At 34.5% G+C, this 24,273-nt stretch overlaps 2 protein-coding genes across 5 annotated transcripts in view; both read left to right on the top strand.

Moving 5' to 3' along the window:
- Positions 1-24,273, top strand: part of LOC129744159 (elongation of very long chain fatty acids protein AAEL008004-like) — a 558,472-nt gene that overhangs the window by 441,653 nt on the left and 92,546 nt on the right. The window lies entirely within an intron of this gene.
- Positions 1-24,273, top strand: part of LOC129744169 (elongation of very long chain fatty acids protein AAEL008004-like) — a 202,270-nt gene that overhangs the window by 114,130 nt on the left and 63,867 nt on the right. The window contains exons 1-2 of one of the 3 annotated variants that reach the window (XM_055736593.1): positions 3,610-3,676; positions 4,742-5,146. The exons of 1 other annotated variant lie outside the window; for it this stretch is intronic. The gene's annotated coding sequence lies outside the window, so the exon portion shown is untranslated. Of the gene's footprint in view, positions 1-3,609; positions 3,737-4,741; positions 5,147-24,273 lie in introns of those variants that run through there. One more of the 3 variants, XM_055736598.1, reaches the window with a different exon arrangement.

Here is a 24,273-nt window from a genome sequence, read left to right as displayed (position 1 = left end):
ATAACGGCTTACTTTGACCTGGAAGATTACTAAAAATGCTGAGCGAAGATGATTGATAATTTCTGTTGATGGTAATGTAAATTCTATAAAATGTCAATGATTATATTATTAGATTTATAATAGCATAATTCTATTACTCGGGATAAGTGGGGGTAGGACAGGGTATAAAACGATTTGAGAACTGATATACAATGGATTATGGATTCAAGCCAGCCGGATTATATCGGCAAATTTTGAATCATGAGAAGGTTGCTTAGGTACCTTTTAAAGATTCTTCATTTGTTTCAAACAGTTTGATGGGAGTGAGATAAGTAAAAAAAAAATTGTCAAAATTGTACAAATTTTCAAAATTGTCAAAAATGTGAGAATGGTCAAAGCTGTCCAAAATTGTCAAAATGGTCAAAATTGTCAAAATCGTCAAAATTGTCAAAATTGTAAAAATTGTCAAAATTGCCAAAATTGCCAAAATTGTCAAAATTGCCAAAATTGCAAAATTGCCAAAATTGTTAAAATCGTCAAAATTGTCAAAATTGTCAAAATTGTCAAAATTGTCAAAATTGTCAAAATTTTCAAAGTTGTCAAAATTACCAAAATTGTCAAAATTCTCAAAATTCTCAAAATTGTCAAAATTGTCAAATTTGTCAAAATTGTCAAAATTGTAAAAATTGTCAAATTTATCAAAATTGTCAAAATTGTCAAAATCGTCAAAATTGTCAAAATTGTCAAATTGTCAAAATTGTCAAAATTGTCAAAGTTGTCAAAATTGCCAAAATTGTCAAAATTGTCAATATTGCTAAAATTGTCAAAATTGTCAAAATAGTCAAAATTGTCAAAATTGTCAAAATTGTCAAAATTGTCAAAATTGTCAAAATTGTCAAAATTGTCAAAATTGTCAAAATTGTCAAAATGTCAAAATTATCAAAATGGTTGAAATTGTCAAATTGGCAAAATTGTCAAAATGGTCGAAATTGTCAAATTGGTTATAATTTTCAAAATTGTCAAAATTGTCAAAATTGTCAAAATTGTCAAAATTGTCAAAATTGTCAAAATTGTCAAAATTGTCAAAATTGTCAAAATTGTCAAAATTGTCAAAATTGTCAAAATTGTCAAAATTGTCAAAATTGTCAAAATTGTCAAAATTGTCAAAATTGTCAAAATTTGTCAAAATTGTCAAAATTGTCAAAATTGTCAAAATTGTCAAAATTGTCAAAATTGTCAAAATTGTCAAAATTGTCATAATTGTCAAAATTGTCAAAATTGTCAAAATTGTCAAAATTGTCAAAATTGTCAAAATTGTCAATATTGTCAAAAATGTCAAAATTGTCAAAATTGTCTAAGTTGTCAAAATTGTCAGAATTGTCAAAATTGTTAAAACTGTCAAAATTGTCAAAATTGTCAAAATTGTCAAAATTGTCAAAATTGTCAAAATTGTCAAAATTGTCAAAATTGTCAAAATTGTCAAAATTGTCAAAATTGTCAAAATTGTCAAAATTATCGAAATTGTCAAAATTGTCAAAATTGTCAAAATTGTCAAAATTATCGAAATTGTCAAAATTTTAAAAATTGTCAAAATTGTCAAAATTGTCAAATTTGTCAAAATTGTCAAAATTTTAAAAATTGTCAAAATTGTCAAAATTTTCAAAATTGTCAAAATTATCAAAATTGTCAAAATTGTCAAAATTGTCAAAATTGTCAAAATTGTCAAAATTGTCAAAATTGTCAAAATTGTAAAACTTGCCAAAATTGTCAAAATTGTCAAAATTGTTAAAATTGTCAAAATTGTCAAAATTGTAAAAATTGTCAAAATTGTCAAAATTGTCCAAATTGTCAAAATTGTCAAAATTGTCAACATTGTCAAAATTGTCCAAATTGTCAAAATTGTAAAATTGTCAAAATTGTCAAAATTTTCAAAATTTTCAAAATTTTTAAAATTGTCAAAATTGTCAAAATTGTCAAAATTGTCAAAATTTTCAAAATTGTCAAAAATGTCAAAATTGTAAAAAATTGTCAAAATTGTCAAAATTGTCATGATTGTCAAAACTGTCAAAATTGTCAAAATTTTCAAAATGGTCAAAATTGTCAAAAATATCGAAAATGTCGAAATGGTCAAAATTGTCAAAATTATCAAAATTGTTGAAATTTTCAAAATTCTCAAAATATTGTCAAAATTGTTAAAATTGTCAGAATTGTTAAAAATTTTAAAATTGTCAAAATTGTCAAAATTGTTTAAATTGTCAAAATTGTCAAAATTGTCAAAATTTATAAATTGTCAAAACTGTCAAAATTGTCAAAATTGTCAAAATTGTCAAAATTGTCAAAACTGTCAAAATTGTCAAAATTGTCAAAATTGTCAAAATTGTCAAAATTGTCAAAATTGTCAAAATTGTCAAAATTGTCAAAATTGTCAAAATTGTCAAAATTGTCAAAATTGTCAAAATTGTCAAAATTGTCAAAATTGTCGAAATTGTCAAAATTGCCAAATTTTCAAAATTGTCAAAATTGTCAAAATTGTCGAAATTGTCAAAATTGGCAAAATTGGCAAAATTATCAAAATTGTCAAAATCTTCAAAATTGTCAAAAATTTTCAAAATTTTCAAAATTTTCAAAATTTTCAAAATTTCAAAATTTTTTCAAAATTTTTAAAATTTTTTAAATTTTCAAAATTTTTTAAATTTTCAAAATTGTCAAAATTGTCAAATTTCAAAATTTTCAAAATTTTTAAAATTTTTAAAATTTTTTAAATTTTCAAAACTTTTAAAATTTTTTAAAATTTTCAAAATTGTCAAAATTGTCAAAATTTTCAAAATTTTCAAAACTTTCAAAATTTTCAAAACTTTCAAAATTTTCAAAATTTTCAAAATTTTCAAAATTTTCAAAACCTTCAAAATTGTCAAAATTGTCAACATTGTCAAAATTGTAAAAATTGTCAAAATGGTCAAAATTGTCAAAAAACATAGCTGCCAACAAGGGCAGCTTCCGAATTTGTCCGACCAATGTTATCTGAGATCACAAACAACACCCGCAATTCGTAGCATTTGTAACAACCGGAGAGATAAGAATTAACAAATTTTTCTCACTCGGTCTTTCTCTCAATCAATCGTTCAGTTCCCTCGCGATAAGGTCGCCTAACGGTGAGCGACCGTCCCAAACTAAGCTTAACTAACTAAAAACGCGCTTGACAAGCTGATTTGCCGGCGGCCACCAAAAGTGAGTGACCTGCTCCAGCTTTGGGGAACCGAAATGGGGGACAAAAAAAATCGCCATGCTCACGCTCTCTTCCGCTATCGCGGTGACGCGACGACGACGGGTGAGTTCAGGCGATCGCAAGACGAACCTCACTCACCCAAGCAACGACGACGACGACGACGACGCGACCGGGTGGAAGGTTGGATTTCGCGGATCCCCACTTCCCGCTTCCACGCACGCATTCTGCCGTTCTCTGGGGGAGACTTGGCGGCGTGCAGCAAGCAGCTTCTAGCTAGACGTTTGGTTTGAAGGGGGGCTTGAGGAACCGGTACGCGTCGCGGCGATATGCTGCAGGCAGGTGGTTTTCTCGCCGTCGCCTCCGCCGCCGCCGCCGTCGCGCGTAGAGTATCGTCGCGCCGTACGCCTTGGCTCAAGTTCAGTTTAGTGTACTTTCGATTGTCAACGTGTTCGGATCGCTGTTCTCTTCTTGGTTTGTGCGCTAAGCTATGCTAAGCTAAGCTAAGCGGGATCTCCCCCTTTTCGGTGTAGAGTGTGTGTCGTCCCTCGAGTGTAATTAGAAGATTCTACTTCGCGTTCCAAAGTCGTGTGGGTTTGAGCTGTTTTTTCCCCGAAATCGAGCTCTCCAGCTTCACCAACTTAAAAGGGGGACTCCGCCTGGCGAAGTTTCGCGGAATATCGCGCGCAGTACAGCCCGAAGAGCTCTAAGCTACCAGTTTTTCACGATAAGAACTTGGCTGCCGCTTGAAGTCGTCGGACAAAATTCTCGATTCATTCTCGATATCGCTGCCATATTTTTGCATATGTGTAGATATATAGCGGGGGGATATTTATCCAGTGAGGACTCTAGAACGACGACTGCTGACTGTGTTTGGTTCACGGCGCGTTCGGACGACGTGACGCGACGCGCCTCTGGGTTTCAATAAAAAGAACAAGGCGGGCGCTGTGCAAACATCCGCAATTCAGTGCGTGTAGAGTTGTTCGCTGAGACGGAACGCACCTGAATGGGTGAATTTAGGCCTGTGCCCCTCTTCCAAAAGAATATCTCGCGGGGGCGTTGTGCAATGCAAATCCCTTGAAACGAAAAAAATAAATAAATCAATTGATGACGTTGATCGTCTAGTACTGTTGTTGCGTGATCTCAGAACCGAAAACAAGTGAAAAAACGACAAACAAACAAAAAGATACCATTTAGTTGATCTCTCCCGGCTACTTGGATGTGCCCCAATTCGGATGTGGGGGACTTATCGTGTTGTGCCGCCGAGTGTGTGTGGATGATTTTGTGCAGCATCTGATCGTTTAGTTGTCAAATAGGAATATTGCTCTCGCTCGTTGTCGTCAGCCCGGAGAGGCAGCGAGAAAATCGTACGGGCACGTCTCTGTTTTTGATTCGATCCATTTTCCCCAACCATTCCGTTTTTCGGGCCACCGTCCCCTAAAACGATGCAACTTGTGTGAAAACAGCTGAGTGTTTTTTTTCTTCTTCCTTTCAATCTCTTACAATTCTATCCCTGTTCTATTTATCCCTCGTGTCTAGTTTGGTGCGCTACTGGGGAACGAAAATAGATTCGTTAACCCCCCGGAACAAAAAAAAACATCGAAGGGGGATGCTCAATGCATCTTCAGTGTCGCCGAAAGCCAAAACAGCTTAAACAACAACAAAATTGAAAAAAAAAATAGGATAACCCTAGTTAGAGTGTCAGTTCCGATTGGCGTTGACTAGCCAAAGTGTTTGTGAATTTTTAGTTTCTTCGTTGAACCATCAGGATTTCTTCGTTGGATCAATACTGCCTGTCAGCCTGCCTGCCGTTAGAGAAATCGAAACAAACAAACAAAAAAGTTATAACTCGGACGTCTTCCAAAGGAGTTGTAAATACACCCTTCTGATCGTCGATATCGGATATCGAAACAACAAAACTGCACAGCGATAAGCTAGCCAAAGGTAAATGATCTTTTCTTTTTAAAATATCCTAATTTTACGAATTGTAAACTAAAATTTAAAGGCGCCTGAAATAAAATTACACTGCGAGAACAGGCTGCCGAAAAAAAAATCTGTACTTTTGACAAAAAAATTTTCGAATTCTGTGATTTGAACCTAAGATTCTGTGACTCTACTTCATGGAAGTTCATTGAGAAATCATGTCAACCTTAAAAAAATTTGGAAACTTCTTAAAGTTTTAATAGAAAAAAAAACAATTTACATTACCTTGTTTTCAAATGTTCAAAATAAGAGTCAGAAATAAAAAGTGAAAAGTGACAAAAAAAATTAAAATTTTGGAAATCTCTTCAAAATTTTAAAAATATGTGAGTTCTGTGAAAATTTGAAAAATTCTGTGATCTGTGACGAAATTTTGCTCAAAACTCTGTGATTATACAGATTTTTCTGTGATTTTGGCTACCTTGCTCCGGGGCAGGGTTTTCAATGTTCCTGTTTTTTTTTTTTTGAGACCCATCCTGATAACTTGATTAGTCTCCGTTATACTCTGATTTTGTTGAAATTAGCCAGGTTATCCCTGATTTTTGTAATTTTTACGGAAAATGTTGATCTTCAATCAACAAAATGATGTACGTCAGTTCATTAATCACACTAATCGTACTTTCACAGCCAGAACTTATGACTGAGTCCCAAAGAATAAAACGAATGTGTTATTGTCTTTGATTAGGTTTTTTATTATTTCAACATAAAAAAAGTTAAACTGGTTGGGCCTACCAGCGTTTGTATTTCCAAAGCAAGGAATATTTAAATAAGGCATTGTCAAATAGCAGAAATGTCAAATAAAAACACGTTTTGGAACGAAAATGAATTCCAATTTCATTTTGATTGTTGTTTTTTTTTCTTATTTTATTAATGAATGCAATGTCATCTTGAAGCTAAAACGTGCAAAAATGAAGAAAAATTCAGCTTTAAAAGGTCTAGCCTGTAGTTATTGAGTGTTGAACTGTTTGGCATGATTTTTATCCAACCGGTTTACCATGTTCAATTCTTATGTAGAACAATTAACATCAATTTATGATTGTTTACTCGATTTACTAAAATGCAAATCAATGATTGTGGTATTTAATGAAATTTTGTGTTTTGATTACTGGATTATATTAATGAAGATCTTAAAATGTAATGACTTGAACATTTTCATGGAAAATTTTGAACTAATTTTATAGTTTTGCAAATTTGAGTAGGGAAAATCCTACATTTTTTCGAACTTCGATGGCCGATTTTATAGAAAAATTACTCAAAAATCCAACTTTTTTTACCGATCTTGAAGAGCAGGAATCCTTCTAGAATAACATGTTTTAAAAGTGGAAAATTTCCAGCAAATTCTTCGAATTATCAACGAAAAAGGCAAATTTTCTAGTAAATTAACAGATTTTTCGTGATTGTGACGACACATTTAGTACCAATACTAAAGCAGGGCTGCCTTTACAATACCTTTTTTGAACATTGCTTGTTTCCAAAGAAAGTGTTTTCATCGATTTATCAAACCGTACGCAGAACTGAAACGTCCTTGTACGTGAGACACGAAAAACCAACACGCATCTCAGCAACCTGGAAATTGAGTCCTTGACATTTGCCCCAAGCGAACTCTTTCTTCCTTTCCCTTACGGCTACAAGTGAAACCCAAAATTCGCCTCTTTAATGGTCGCTTCTGCCGAATTCCTGGATTTAATCAACACAAATCTTGACACTAAATTATCAAATTTCAATATCCAACTTTGAACCTTCTTCATATCAAATTCCTGAACTCTCTCGACAACAACCAATTATTTTTTCCCTCTTCAAAAGCACTGAAGCAGTTTTCTTCGAGCGACTAACATCTGCATGCAACTTTTCCGGACACTCCTCACAGCATTTTCGCTGAGAACCACAATAAAATTTCATCACGTCGCTTAAGCAGCTACCCGTTAAGCAACTTATTTCACGGAGAATTCACAAAACATTCAGTACACACTTTTTAACTTCAGTCCACCCATCACATTTCTACACTTTTTAACAATTCCAAGTATTTTGTACGTTGAAAAAATTATGTTTTGAAAAAAAATTGCGGACGGAAAGAAAAACACCTGCGATTGAAAGAAAAACATCGCCTACCTTTTTAAAAATAAATGCTGTACGTCAGTTCCACCCCGAAAGCGTGTGGCGGCTCCTAAAAAAACTATTAAATACAATTGGCATTGGTTTGGAAACTATCTTACGGATTCTTAACTTTTTTAGATTCATACTAGGGTTGCCAGATTTTTTAGCACGTAATCCTGGCATTTTTATATAAAAACCTGACAAAATCCAGGCGTTTGATTTCAAAATTGACGACTAAAAATCCGGGCAATACCTGGGCAAATTTGGTCAAAGCCCAGGAATACTTTAAAAAAATCGAGAAGAGAAATGAAAAAGTTTTTTTTCATCAAAACTCATCGACCGATTTTGAATGGTATTTTAGGCTTCCAAAAAAACCTATCATGATTATTCTACTTAGCTTGCCAGATTGTCCGAATTATCCTGATTTGCTAGGATATTTGACGCATAATCCGGGAAAAGTCCGGTCCGACCCGCTTGGCCGAATTTCTTTAAAAAAAAGGTCGGATTTTTACCGGATTTATTCACTTCAATTTTTTTCAAAATCAGGCATATTTTTTTTTACGTCCAAAAACGAAATTTTTTGAGCAAGTTTTATCGGAATAATCAAAAACGGACTTTTGGAATAAAAAAATTTGGTTAGGAATCTGCTGAAGCGTTTTGATGCAAAAACTTATTACAAGCAAAATTGCCGATAAAAATTCTATATTTTTATGAAAAAAAGTTCTGACATTCTGTGATTTTACTCAGAAATTCTGTGACTGTTTTCGGTGATGAAAAATGCATTGATTAAATAAAAAAAAGTCATGAGAAATTGTGTCTCTTTTACATTTAACTTCAAAAATATTGAAAAACAATAACAATCTTATCATGACTTAGAAGGTTACAAAGTTAGAAAACCTAATTTAATGTTGACATAAAAGATTAGAATTTTAGAAATACGTACCGTTAAAAATCTAAAAATCTGTGAATATTTTCAAAATGCTGTGTTCTGTGACACAGATTTGGAATCTGTGATAAAAAATTTTCTCGAAATTCTGTGAAATAACGGATTTTTCTGTGATTTCAGCAACCTTGTCTTCAAATACTTTTCTTCGTGATTTTCGTTAAATAATTCCATGATTTGACAAATTTTGCCAAAATATTGCCTGGATTTGGGGTTGAAAATTTTGAATTCAAAAGCCCGGATTTTGCTAGATTTTAAGATGAAATAGCCAGGATTTGCCTGGCCCGGAGACGACATAATTTGGCATTCTAAATCTGAAATTAAAAAATTAAATTAAACGATGAGATCGCATAAGACCTTCTTATGCTTCTCTACTTATCACCCTAGGGGTTTAGAAGGCGGACTTCTAGTTGCCTTTGGTTGCCGAAAAAAAATCTGTGTTTTTGCGAAAAAAAATTCTGTCTTTCTGTGATTTTACCCAGAAATTCTGTGACGAGAAAAGCATTTATTTCATTAAAAAAAAGTCATGAGAAATGATGCCTTTTTTTATTTTACTTGAGGTAAATTAATACAAAACATACAATCTTATCAAGACTATCCAATAAAAATTTAGCATTCCTTTGTAATTCTTGTAGTTAAGTTGACATAAACGATTAGAATTTCCGAAATACGTACCGAAAAAAAATCTAAAAAACTGTGGATATTTTCAAAATTCTTTGTTCTGCGACAGAAATCCTGGTGATAAAATTTTCTCAAAATTCTGTGAAATTTTTCTATGGTTTCGGTAACCTTGATTTCAAGTGTTTTTCTTCGTGATTTTGGTTAAATAATTCCTATGATTTGACCAAAATTGCCTGAATATTGACTGAATTTTGGGTTAAAATTTTCGTAATCAAATGCTCGGATTTCGCCAGGATTTGCCTGGCACGGAGACGTTTTAATTGGGCATTCTAAATCTGAAATTAAAAAATTAAATTAAACGATGAGATCGCATAAGACCTTTTTATGTTTCTCTACTTATCACCCTTAGAGTTTAGAAGGCGGACTTCAAGTTGCCTTTGCTCCAAAGTTGCTGAAAAAATTCTCTGTTTTTGTGGAAAAAAAATCTGGTTGTGACGAAAAAAGCATTTATTTTATTAAATAAGTCATGGTAAACGGATAAATGATAAAATACCTCTAGAATTATAACGAATTTTTTGTTGATTCTAATCGAAGAAAACACAACAATAATAAACACAATATATTGAAATAAACGAAATCAATTAAATAATTTATTGATTTTTTTTCTATTTTTGAGAGATTATTCAAAGGAAAAATATTCAAAAGGGGTCAAGAGCCCCTAATGAATGATAGATAGGGGAAAACTGTACAAGACGCACCAGTTAAGCATAATCGCTATTTACAGCGATACCAATCATCTAAGAACCAAATTGAAAAAATTACGACGATTCAGGGATCAGGTTTACGTATTATCAATAAGAAAAAATACGATAAAAACACGATTTTGATGATTTTTTTGTAAAAAACTTAAACAACCAGAAAACAAACCGCAGGGTAGAACGCCAAAACTAGTGGACAGAACGCACCATACCGAAAGGGTGGTAAGAAATGAAACATTGATTATAAGTAATGTAATGATTGAAACAAAAAATGTTTAATTACATGTTCATCGTATTTTTTAAACTAACCATAATTTGGAAAAAAAAAATCATTTGTTATGCTAAACTTATCGAAAATTTCGCATTTCAAAATACACTTTTTTATAGCCTTATAGGTAAAACGCCTTCAGGTAGGCAAGGAAATTCAATTTTTTGACTGATATCGCGGCAAACATGGCGGCAGATAATTTTTTCGAGTCGAATATTGGTGCACCTTTTTAACTCGAACAAGGATGAAATTTGTTATAATTATGCATTGATGTCGTAATTTAGGAGTCAGCAAATAAAAAGAATGGCATTTTGTTTTCATATTTGTGTTTTCTCAAAAGTTAACAGCATTCAAAATTTTGGCCATCTTACCTCGCTGGTGCGTCTTGTACAGTTCTCCCCTAACTATACGATTCGGTAATAAAGGCAAATACTTTACTTTTCCATGTTTGCCTGACTTATCCTGATTTTTATTTTCAAGAATTGCTGAATTTGGCAAAATATTTGTTGGCAACCCTGCTACGAGAACTCTGATCGATTTATCGTTAAAAATTTTTTTTGAAAAGTTTATGTTAGATTCAAAAGTGATTCGTGGTTTTAAGTCTTTTTCCACTGAAAAAGGTGCAGTTGATGAGAATGTGTGAATCACTGCTTCAATGTTACTGTTATTCTCTGATTCATGATTGACTATACTGTTTTTTACCGGAAATTTAAATTTCAATTCAGCATTCAAGTCAGTTTCGAATCATAATTCATCATAGAGTAAGAATTCTGAAATTGGTTCCTGAACTGCTAATTTCTATTCTAGGATAATGATTTCATATTGTAAAACCAGATACAGTGACAGTGAGTTTTATTTCCAGGATTAGAGCCTCAGAACTCCCTAATTCAGCTTAAAAATCCAGTCAGGGCCTTTCCGATTCGGGCGAAACGTCCGAACACTTTGTGTTGCTAATATCGATCTATTTTTTACTAGTTTTTACTAGATTTAAAAAAATAGCTCAATTTTGAAAAAAAATCACAAAAATTTCAATTTTTTACTAACACTGAGCTCTTTTTTTGTTTTTGTTATAATATTTGTTATTTTTGTAAAGTCTGTATTTTTTGTCATTTGAAATCATGTTTTAGTTTATATTTCCCATTTTATTATATTTTTTTCTTATTTAATCATTTTTGAGTACTTTATCCAATTTTTAAATTTTTTATTTTGATCCTGTAAATATTACAACAAATTGTTTGGTGTTGGCAGGAATGTCAGTAACTAAACCGCTTCAAAATCGAGAAGGTTCTAGTCTGGTCTATTTTTCAGAAGATCGCCTTTTTCTTAAAATTGATAATCAACAAAATGATGAGAAAAATATGCACTAATGCGTTTTAATGTAACTAAAATTATTTGGCTATTCAACATAACTAAAACTAATATGGGCAGTTTAAAAATCATAATTTTATGACATTTTTGTCTTGTGTGGCCTTTTTCTTGAGCGATTTGAACAAAAATTCAAACAAATTGACTTGTCATCGTAAAAATAGGAGGTCTGTTAGATCATCTATCAAATCCTAAACATAAGTAAAGAGAATATTACTTGCTTTTGACCAAAAGAAACGACGATGATAATTTTTATTGAATGCTCGTTATTAAAGGTATAGATCCAAAAACGATGAGCAAGAAGAATCAAGCTTCAATCTAAAGCACTTGTCAAAAGTATCAAATGGCTAACATCGGAGAAATTAAAAATATGGTGGGATCATTACCACTTCCTTTCAAGCAAAGATATAGTTGTACGATGAATATGCTCAGTAGATTGTTTATTTCTGGCAAATTCTGTTTTTGAATATTGACAGAAATAAAAAAAATTGAATAATGAAGACTAGGAGAAAATTTTAAATTTTTTCATTGACATGACTCAGATATAAAGTTTTCAATGAAAAAATTGAGTTTTTTTACAAAACAAATATCTGACACTCTGTAATTTGTCACAAAAAGTTTGTGACGATAATCTGTGATGCTATTTTTAAAGAAATTTCATAGAAAAATATTGCTAAAGGTCGAAAAATTGAGTCATTTTACTTGAAACTTTGCAGTCCTCTTAAGTCTTAAGTCTTTTTATGAATCAGCTTTTGTAAGCCTATCCCAGTGATATCTTATTTTGATTAAGAAAATCCATGTTATCTATGAAAATTTTCTAGAATCAAAAATGTAAACTGTAACTTTGACAAAGTTGACTTAAACATCTGTGAAATAATGAATTTTTATTTGATTTTGACAACTTTGATCAACATGCAACAATGCAATGATCTTCACGGTTTGAAAAACAAAAAAAAATCGAAAATGCGCACAGATATAGGATTTTAAATCTATCAGTTTCAATATAAGTTTCAAAGTTCAACACTGAGAAAACAGTGATTGTCTTAAAATATTTTATTAAGATAGGTTTTCGTGTGGTTTTGCTCCATAAGAATTTTGAATTGAAATGATGGCGAATAGAAGCATCACATCTATTTCCAATATTAATCCTGAAAATATGAGATCAGTTCAAATATGTTTGTTTTCATCATTAGATCCCAAAAGTAAGAACAACAAATTTATATTAAAGATTAAAAAATGTAGTATGTAAAACTACAAATTATGTAAACATTTGACATTTGAAAAAATCGGTTTATATTTTTTTTTTGTTTTTTGTTTTAATCTAATATATCATTCGGAGTTCATAATTCTTACTTTTGGGATCTAATGATGAAAACAAACATATTTGAAGTGATCTCATTTTTTCAGGATTAATATTAGAAATAGATGTTAGATTTTCAAATTAAATATTCAAACTAGTTTAAGTTTTAAGATTCAGATTTTGGAAAACCATTTCTGGGGAACATTTTTTATTAACATTTTAGAGTAAGGGTTATTTAAAAATCAGCTCTAGAATTATTGAGCATACTGTGAATTAATACTGCACTATTAAATAAGAATTAAGATTCGAAATGTAAGAAATTGTCATTGATGTTCGAAATTTTAAAAATTAAGTTCTCGACATAAAGATATTGCTAGGTTTTCACATTCCTAGAATAAAATTTCTTCCAAATTACAATTAAATTATCATTGCATTGAAGTCAGATTGAGCAATTGCAATAACTTTCATGATTCAGACTTCTTAAAAGGGACGTCATATGCGAATATTAAGATTCAAAACATTAGAAAATATTCAGAAAAATATTTTATATTTTTCTATTGTTGAAGCTTAGAAGTTTTGAAGTTATAAAAATTAATCTAACTGACTTGGATTGTTTTATTTCGTTTTAAAATGAAGTATAAAAGCATCCCATTTCTCTTCTCGTCAATTTCTGATTTCATGTATTTCTAGGCCAAAAATTATGCCATCTGATGTACAATTTTAAGAACGATAATATTAGGACACATACAGATACTTAGCATTTCATCCAGTGTCAGAAATTTTCCGGAACATAAGGAATCCATAAATTGGTTTTCCCGATCTTTGATCCGAATTTCCGTTCAGTTTTTTCAGTCCTTCTAGCTTGGCTTCCATGCGGAGATTCTCCTTCTTTTTTTTTCAATCACCTGATTTCTTCACTAATCATGCCAAAAAAGTACAAATTTTCACTAAACACCATTCTTAAGTATCATTCTAGAATTGATTTTTTTGTAAAATCGGAGCAAAATTAATTTTCGAAACTCTACACGATATTTTCCACAGCAGACAAAAACAAAATCGAGACAACGAAAAAAAACAAGACTGAAAAACACGTCCGGTCCCGAGCAAGGCTTGCTGCGACTATTCTTTAGGATAGTGATTTAGCATTTAAATGAAACTTTCGATTTTCCGAATTTTTTGATTGGTGATTTTTGAAATTTTTAAGTCGATTTTTGAGATAAAAAATTGTTATGGCAGTTGAATTTTCTAAATAGTCTATTTGAACTACATTTCCTGCTTAAAAATGAATGTGGAACATGCAAATGATTCATGCTTCAACAGTTACTCCTAAGACTCCAAACTAAACAATATTGTATTAAATTGCCCCCATAATCTATTCGAAATTCTTGCAAAATCCCCTTGATTTACGTCAATCGATTGATGATGATCTTTAACGATCCGACTCAAGGAGGTGACTCAATGTCTGCGCTCGATTTGCTTGTTCTTCAGTCCATGGGGTGTTTTTTTTGTGTGCTGGTATTATCTTTCTTTCTCCTCTTGTCTTCAAAAACTCGCAATCCCGATGATGCCGTTTTGTCAAGTCAAATTATGTGTTAACAGTTTATCACCGCTGGTTTATGATTTTAATTTAATGATTAATGGCATTTCGGTGAATTATACATTCTAATAGGAAGAATTTCAAATGAAAGTAATGAAAATTATAGACGGATAGATTAGATTAGGAAGCATGAAAGGTGTTGAAAATGAGCCAAGAGCGTGATTTGAGAAAACTTCTTGCCGCACAAGACCATTTGTCCCACATCGTATTATTGTCTAGAAAATTAAAATCAAGTCAAATTATGTAACAGCTACCTTCCTACTAAAAGTCTCTCCAAAATAAGATTACACAAACTGCCAATCGTCGTCGAGACGAGAGAAGATAAAACAAATGTTTGAGATTTTTATTCCACCGGATTCTCAGTTCGTTTTTTTTTGGGTTTTGCCACTTGTTCTAACACGAGCTGGGATTAGGTTGAATTTTTCAATCGTTTGATTGACCAAAAGAACGACCTTTGGACGACTTACGTACGCCAATTGAGAAATTGGTCCGAGTGTCGTAAAATGTACATTGAATTAACACGGAATTGTGGATTCGCAGGATTTGCGTACAGTAGGGTGGCAATGGATGTATGGGAAAAAATCATGAACGAATTTTGAAGCCGAAAGAAAAAAAAACTGACTTGTGCAAAACTTCAGCTCAATCGGACTTGATTTGGGGGAGGGGGGGAGTCTCAACGCACTCACAAGTTCAGGTTTTTTGACCCTCAAAAATCACCCAAAAGGGACTCTTTTAAGGGAAAGAAAAAAATTCGAAATTTTAATGTTGATGCCAACTGACTTAAGAATGCGTAAACCGTCAAAATCGGGTGTTATCTCGAACAAAATTTTTTTGTAAAAAATCGCCTTTACAATTAGAAAAATTACCTAAGAAAGGACCCAAGAGAAAACGGAAAAAAATCGAAATTTAATTATGTACTGAAATGACTGAAAATAATTTTTTTAGTTGTTAGAAGTTTCTTGTTTAACATTTTCTCCTAAAAATTGAATTCAATAATTCTATTAGAACTTCGTATTGAAAAAAATAGGAAAAACAAATCAGAACCAGATTTTCAATTTTTTTTATTGGTCTGGAAATATATCTCCGGACTTCAGCAATTGCTTGTAGAAACTGTCAGTACTTGAGTTTTTTTTAAAGGGTCAATTCTACTGAATCAAAGCAATTGAAAGATTCCCGTGACGTGATACCGTTGTTGAATTAAAGGAAATCTTTTGATTGCTTCGATTCAGTAGAATTATTCAACCTAGTAGGCTAACAACACATATCAGGGTCAATTCCAGTTTGAATCTTCACTATCAAGTTTTTGTCCAGATAAATCGAAGGAAATAAATTAAAATTAATAAAAATACACTAAGAAAACAAAAATAAAAATTACTTAACATGTATTGATTATCATTCTGTATATTTAAACTAAAATCATATAAAACAAAAACTATTTCTTAGAAAATATGTTTAACTTTAAAGCTAATTTTTTTGTCGAAAATTGATGAATATTCAATGTAGTATTCTAAAACACCAGAGTTTCCTCTATTGATTCAACCGTTCTAAATTTGTTTACTAATTTTTATGTATCACCATTGCTTGCGGTATGAGAAGGTTGTATGATTTCCAATTTTTTCAAATTTTCTCTACCAGCACTGTGGTATCCACTCGATCGTAGTAATCGAGTGTATATACAGCTGAAGAATGTCAATTAAAATCATTGACGTAATAAGAGAAGACTCGTATATTTACAGGTCTCAAGAGAGATATTTTCCGAGTAGAATCTTACTATTATTGAGGATACTATATTGGCGACGAGGAGCAAATAAACACGCACATAAGAACAAACTACTGTAAGTATAAAGTAAAAAAAGCGTGCTGGTGGAAAATTTTCAATAGCATTGAAAAAAAGCTGCTACGACGATCGATCAATGGAAGAAAGATTAAAACTATTATTGGATTGATTATTTCCTGTTTGTAAAAGTTCTGCACCGTATAATCGTTTTTTTTTTTCAATTAATGACTAGTTTCATATAAGCGAGTTTGAATCATGGCCGGTTTGTTCATAACATTATACTTAAAAGATAATAATGACTTATTTCAAATATTTTTATAATTTCTTGAAGTTGATAGACGGATTCGCCATCAGTAAAACGTGATCAAGGGGTCCGCCAATATTGAATGTGATCAGCCGGATTGACCAATGGATAATCGTTGAGACGATCAAACAGGTTCGCCATAATAAAAAAAAATGAGAGAAGGCGGGTTCGCCATAATAAAAAAATAAGATGAGGCGGGTTCGCCATTAGTAAAAACTGAGATGAGGCGGGTTCGCCATAATAAAAAAAAGTGAGAGAAGGCGGGTTCGCCATAATTGAAAAAACGAGATGAGGCGGGTTCGCCACAATAAAACAAAATGAGATGAGGCGGGTTCGCCATATTAAGGAAATGAGAGAAGGCGGGTTCGCCATGATAAAAAATAAAATGAGGCGGGTTCGCCATAAGTAAAAAAAATGAGATGAGGCGGGTTCGCCATAATAAAAAAATAAGAGAAAGCGAGTTCGCTATTTGCGAGAAAAATGAGATAAGGCGGATTCACTATTGATAAACCAAACGATCGGTTTTGGCTTTAATAAAAATGTGATTAAGCGGCTTCAAGAAAAGAAAAAAGCGTAGAAAATGGTATAAAATGAAGAAATATGTCTGTTTTCAAAGACAGCCAGGAGTTGTCGCCTTGATAAACAGTGATATGTAAGTTTATTTCGAACATCGGAGTTCTGGAGGCTTTGCGTATCGTTCGTGTAGTTCTTGTGGAAATTTGTGGAAATTAAGGGGGAACTTGGGAGTAACGCCTGGAAGAATGACTATTCAATATATCAAAGTATTTCTCAACAACCTAAATATTTATGGGTGATGAAGAAAAACCATCGTTGAAGTAAAGGAGGAATGTGGTATCCACTCGATCGTAGTAATCGAGTGTATATACAGCTGAAGAATGTCAATTAAAATCATTGACGTAATAAGAGAAGACTCGTATATTTACAGGTCTCAAGAGAGATATTTTCCGAGTACAATCTTACTATTATTGAGGATACTATAAGCACGTTTAATAAACATTCGCTACCATCATCTATTCTATTCCAACCTTCCCGACTGTCGAATACTTTTCAGAGTTAGAGACAACCCGTTTGAATTCAGCTACAAAATCCTCTCGCTAGCAAACACATTTTTGTTGTTGTTTTCTGTTATCTAGTCTAAAAGTGACGAGAACATTCACACGCACACATTCAAAAGGTGGGAAATTCCAAGAGATATTCATCAATGGTGCCGGCCAGGCCATTGCCAAAATTTAAAAAGAGGTTAGTTCTTCTTCAAAATTCACTTATTTGGGTCGTACTTAAACAGTTTGTCAATTTTTATAAGATGCCCAAAGTTTAAGATAGAAAGTTTCTACAAAATACTCTCATATTCTTGCAATTCGAAGGATAATGAAATACCTAAAAGGGCTCAACACTTTCCAGTACAGAATCTAGCAAGAGAATTGATTCATATGGAAAAGCATTTTCAGGGTATCATTAAGACAAGAAGATAAAAAAAATGAAATCTTTCACGAATGCCGTTTGGTCCCAAGAATGCCCCTGCAGCGTTCCAAGATTGATGGAAACTAGACTGCTCGAAATTTGTATGGGAAATTTATTACCAGTGAAAATGTTCTGCGCTGCAGGCTATAATTGATCCTAGGCCTAGCACAAGATCTCACACCAAGCTTAAGCCAGAGCGGATCACGGGAAGGGGTCAGCGAGCCTGAAGTTTGTATGGAATTTTTAGACATTTTGTTCGGGAAAAACATGAACAACCAGTTTTTCATCAAAAACTTTGGTCCCTAACGGCCGATTTCTTTAGAATATGGTTTTTCTCAAACCCTAAACTATGGCAAATATTTCCCTCTCAAGACTGCATTTCGATGAGAGTTAACATAAAAAAGTTATTATTCTTTCCAAATGACATAAAAAGCATGAAACGTCGAGATCAAAGTTATCTAAAAAAAATTGGCGAAAATAGACTTTTGTGAAACTGAGCCGTTTTTTTTTCGGAAAACCACCCGTTTTTCGAGACTTTCAGAAAGTTGATTTTTGGCCACAAATTGGTTTTCCCATTCGGGTTTACTAGTCCTTCCAGCCAGCTTGGCTTCGATGTGGAAGTTCTGCTTCGAATTTCACAATCACCTGATTTCTTCACTATCCATGCCAAAAAAGTACACATTTTCACTAAACATAATTCTTAAATACCATTCTTGAATTGGAGCAGAGAAAAATGAATTTTCGAAACTCTACGATATTTTCCACAGCCAAAAACAAAATCGACACAATGAAAAACATCGAAACTGAATAAACACGTCCGGTTCCGAGCAAAACTTGCTATGATTAACCTTTTGGAAACTGATTTCGCCTCAAAACTAAAGTTTCGATTTTCCAAATTATCTTTGGTGATTTTTCAAATTGTAAAGCCGATTTTGATAAAAAAAATTTTTTTGAGAAAACAGCAAAATGTGACGTTTTATACATTTTTAAGTAATTTGGCACCAAAATCAAAATTTAGATTTTTTTGCTTTCCTTTGGACCCCCCTTTGGCGATTTTTGAGGGTCAAAAAACCGAAATTTTGGGCGCTTTGAGGCACCCCTAAATCAAGTCTGATTGAGCTGAAATTTCCACACAGGTCAGTTTTTCGGCCAATCTTCAAAATATATTTGGTCGGTTTGCGAAATTCGACATGACCCCTTTGGATGCCACCCTAATGTACAGAGTTTAGAACATATTTGAACATCCCGAAGAATATTTTGGTTATTTTCTGTATCCTCTAATCTAAATTTAGTATTATTAAAACCTTAGGTTTTGAGTTGTATTAATTTAATCCTAAAATAAGGGTAGTAATGAACTTTTTTTGCTGTTGAAATTTTCAAGATTTTCATGAGCGTTCTTCTAAACTTGCGCGTTGCATTATTCCATTCCGTTCAAGGTTTTTTTCCTCTCTTGTTGTTTTTTTTCCCAATCTCGCTTTCGATTTCGTGATTCCCATCATCAAGTGATTTTTGTCTTTTGAATGACCCGGCTTAGCCTCACCTTGGTCACCCAATCAGTCAATTTTAGCAATCGACCATTTTATGATTCCACTTTGGCCAGCAGCTATTCTTCGTCTCGTTCATTCACTGCTCTCGCTCGACGACATCGAAGGCGGCGGTGGACAGACAGTGAATTGAAAATGGAGAAATAACAAACAGAGAAAAAAACCGGAGAAAAAAAACTGGGTCCCAGCAACGATGACTGATGACATAATGTGTGGCTGTGCTAATCAAATAGTCACACACAATGCGAAACGCAACACCAAACGCCTAAACGGCTCATCCGTTGTTAGTTGTTACCTGAACATCCCTAGCCAGATAAAAAAAAACCAAAATTGGGAAAGTCTCTGAACGCGCGGATTCCGCGCGATTGACCGATTTCAAATTGTTCTGAATGTCGATAAGAGCGTCGAACTTGTTCAGGATTTGTTTACCTTTTCGATTAGCTTTTTTTTTGGATCGATAACAGTCTCGAAAAGTGGGTGACTCAATAGCAATCACCGAGGTTTGCTATTTGATCGAATGATTCATTCACAAACGGAGTTCGGTGACTTCAGAACTCTGCAACTGGATTTAAATTGCAATTTTTTTCGATTCTGAGACAGTTTAGATGAAACTTTTTTTTAATCAAAGTACCGACATCGGTTTCCAGATTAACCTTTCAAAAATTTTCCCAAATAAGATTTTTAAATTTCATTTCTATATTCAAAATGATGCGAGAACTATTTAAAACTGGTGATTCATACTTGAACAATTATTCCCTCAAAATGCTGAAAATTCCCGGCTTAAGCCTTGTCAGTGGCTTAACTCATATCCACACAGTAAGTGAAGACAAAATTCCTGTGACATAACCAGTTTTCTAGATTAACGTGAGCCGCAGTTTCGGCTCGAGGCGGGCAACAGTCCTACTTTCGATAAGATAAGTGGGAATTTTCGCACAAAAATTAATTGATATGAGTTTTTTTCGTCTTCTTCTTAGACAGTGTTTAATCGATTTTGTCAACAAATCCTTTCAAAACACCAAATCACCTTCCCTGATCCATGTGTCAAACCGATGAAAAGTCCAACGATTTTCAGCTTAATGGAGTGAGCTAATGGAGTGATATTTCCTGCCCGGACAGTCCGGAAATGACCATTGAAATTGGGTGTGGACAGGACAAATTGCAGCCATTTGGAATCGCGGTGGGCCTGATGTGGATAAATGAGTTACAATGGCCCGCTTTTTTGTCTAATTTGTTTTCATTTTAAGAATGCTATGTTGTATTTTTTCAAATTCCCAAAAAAGCAAAAAAAAAAACAAAAATCTTAAAAAAACAAATTTTTAAATTGAGATCACCCAGTCGCGAATCAATCATTTTCAAACTGGATTAAAATTGATGCCAAAAACTGCCAACGGCCAGCACGATACCCGATGCCAATTTGTGGAGGAAGGCACCAGGCCGAAGGTAGGATAGTTTAGTCTATATCCGATGGCAATAGCCACGCTACCCTCAGGTGAATTTTACACCCACAAAAACGCTTGTCGACCAGGCTAAGAGCAAATAGAATCGAGACAGTGCCGTTCGATTTTATTGGTAAATCAAGAACGAATCATACTTTAAGGTATTTTTAAAATTTTTAGGTTTTTTTCCCCATAAAATTAGATGGAATCTTTTAACAGCCCACTTAGTAATTGATAAAAGAACAATTTTCAAGATATGCTAAGGTGCCTTCCTAAAATTCTTGTAAAAGGTCTTTTTAGGGGACTTCCTAAAAAATCTCATAAGAAAAATTGTAAAAGGTTTTTTGAGAGTTCTGCTAGAAGATTTAAGAAGGTTTCTTGTAGAAGTCTAACTTGTGAAAGATCTTATCAGGGCTCCTGTGAGGAGTTTTCAAAGACGTCTTCAGAAATGTCTTCAATGAATTCACCAAAGATATTAGAAAAAGGTCTACATAGTACTCTTAAGAAAGTTCTTCCAAGAGGTTTTCAAAGAGACCTCCAAAAAGTTTTGACAGTGGCCTTGATCAAGGTTTGTAGCATTATAATTAAGTCTTTGTTGCAATTTTGTTTTAACCGTGTTTACCGTTTGAGTAACAGTATACCAAAGAATGAGTGTTTAGAAATATGAGTGTATCTGTCAAACGCACGCGTGGGACGAAAAAATATATACAAGAATCAACAAAACAAAACAATATCGATTCACGATGACGTAATTCCCTTTTGTGGTGACAGTTCGCACGTCCTGTTAACAAAATTTTACGAGCGAGAAATGGGGAGCGGCGAAATTTTTCGCGTAGCTGCACTGTAAGCGTCAGATAACACTTCCATCGAGGTTGTAGTGATTTGTCGCGGGTAATTGTAGTTTTTAAATATCGCAGTGAGGGAAAATGATGGGTGATGGTTTTCCCCAAATAATGTATTCTTCAAAGCCGACGACAGCGCCACAAGCCACCAGTATGCAGCCACGAAGCTTCAACACCTGACAACCATGGGGCCATTCACGGTAACCCGCGCTGCTTGGTAACCACCCGATCGGTAGCGACGCCCGACGAGTTGACGAAGGCGAAGCGATCGTGTCCGCCATAATGGGAGAGCAACGAGGACGGGAAAAGGCGACTACCTGGTGCTGGCTCACTTCCAATAGTACCACAAAACTGCGAAGTACAAAGTGCACAACACATCCAGCACATAAAGCCAGCTAAGTGTTAAAAGCCAGACACCAGGTAAGCCATCAGACGCCTAACCGCCATTTTGTTCCCGCTGAAAGACGGAACACTAACGCCGGATAATTATGCAGGACCCCTAAGTCTTTGGCCAAAAACCAACCATTTGGCGGGACGAAAGCCAACCTGGTCCCTGAACCCTGGTCCTGAATCGGTCTTGGTCTTTAGTTCCGGTCGTCACGGATAGCAGTTATCTTCCGGACGGTCCCACGTTGGGCGCCAACTATGTAAGTTTAAAACCTACCACCCCACCGGCGTTACAGGGACTCCCTTTATTAGGCCTCAGGGCGGCTCGCTTACCAAAGGAAATCGCAGGAAGTTCGAACTCTGAGATCAGGAACACCCCAATTATGCACTTTCAAATTTTATTTAACAATATGCCACTACCACTCTATTTCGGTAATCTGCACAACTAACAAAATACCTTTTAGGGCCAAGCCCTGGTTGTCGTTGTTGAAACTGGCGGATCTACGGCGATGGGGACGTTACTGCCGACCAACTACTCTGTCGGTCCAATTCCGGCCGGAAATCGGGATTTTCCTTCCGTGAATCTCCACGGCGAGGACGAATGAGCGGGTTGGAGAGCTGGTTGGTCGATCCGAAGGGTTCGTAGTGCGGAATCGACAACCACCTTCAACGTGTGACCGTCCGGAAGATAACTGCTATCCGTGACGACCGGAACTAAAGACCAAGACCGATTCAGTACCAGGGTTCAGGGACCAGGTTGACTTTCGTCCCGCCAAATGGTTGGTTTTTGGCCAAAGACTTAGGGGTCCTGCATAATAATCCGGCGTTAGTGTTCCGTCTTTCAGCGGGAACAAAATGGCGGTTAGGCGTCTGATGGCTTACCTGGTGTCTGGCTTTTAACACTTAGCTGGCTTTATGTGCTGGATGTGTTGTGCACTTTGTACTTCGCAGTTTTGTGGTACTATTGGAAGTGAGCCAGCACCAGGTAGTCGTCTTTTCCCGTCCTTGAACCGTGAGTATAGGTCGTTGCTCTCCCATTATGGGGGACACGATCGCTTCGCCTTCGTCAACTCGTCGGGCGTCGCTACCGATCGGGTGGTTACCAAGCAGCGCGGGTTACCGTGAATGGCCCCCTGGTTGTCAGGTGTTGAAGCTTCGTGGCTGCATACTGGTGGCTTGTGGCGCTGTCGTCGGCTTTGAAGAATACATTATTTGGGGAAAACCATCACCCATCATTTTCCCTCACTGCGATATTTAAAAACTACAATTACCCGCGACAAATCACTACAACCTCGATGGAAGTGTTATCTGACGCTTACAGCACGGTCAAGAAATTTAACTCAAAACTCAGTTTAAGGGTAGCAAAAAAAAACCATTACCATTACCATTACCAAGTACCATTTTGGGAACTGAATTTAGCGCATTTTTTGGTTTCCTGACGAAAATCTCCCCGGGAATGTACAGAAAGTAGACAATTCTTTAAAAAATTCGGAAAGAAGATTTTTTTATTGAAATGTTTCAACATGTTTTAAAACCCTTTTTTTAACATATTTCTTCTGGACCAACCAACTTTGCATTGAATAAATCTGGGGCAGCGCTTCTACTTGAATTTCTTCTAATATGTCTGTGTTCAGCTGGATGGCAAAAAAAAAAGTTTGATTTTTCATTATTTGATACTAAAATAATCTAATTTCAAAACAACAAAATTCCTTTTTTTTCTATCCCAAAATTGACTTGAGAACTATTGCTGAAAACGTGTTAGTGAAAATTAATGAAAGATCCAAATGTTTGCTTCGTTTCTCCAGCGTGTAGAATTGAAAAATAAGGCATCGAAACAGGAACTGCGAAGTGTCAAATTGGGTCGATTCACGATGACGTAGCTTCCTTTCGTGGTGACAGTTTGCGCGCCCTGTTTACAAAATTTTACGAACGAGAAATGGGATGCGGCGAAATTTTTCGTGTAGCTGCACGGTAAAAAAATTTAACCGAAATCTCAGTTTGAGGATAGTAAAAAACTATCCCAAAATTGAGCTGAGAACTATTGCTAAAACCGTGTGAATGTAAATTAAACGAGAACCCAAATGTTTGCTTTCCTTCCTCAGCGTGTAGAATTGGAAAATAAGGAATCAAAACAGAAATTACGGAATGTCGAAAATAGTGAGGTCAGCCAGTGCGAACCAACCCCTAGATCCATGATTATTGTACAAAAGTTGACATCACCACACGGTAAACCTGAACTACACAAACTGGGTTCTAGGTAACTCAGCATTGTTACCAGATATTCTGAGTGGATAACTCAGAATATTCACGCAGAAATGGATAGTTTCTCATTTACTCATTCAGAAATGAGTACTTTCCCGGATGGGGAATTTT

This window comes from Uranotaenia lowii, chromosome 1 (genome assembly GCF_029784155.1).
Source record: "Uranotaenia lowii strain MFRU-FL chromosome 1, ASM2978415v1, whole genome shotgun sequence".
Lineage (NCBI taxonomy): Eukaryota > Metazoa > Arthropoda > Insecta > Diptera > Culicidae > Uranotaenia > Uranotaenia lowii.
Note: the sequence above shows the minus strand (reverse complement) of the source record. Positions and strands in the feature narration are given on the sequence as shown.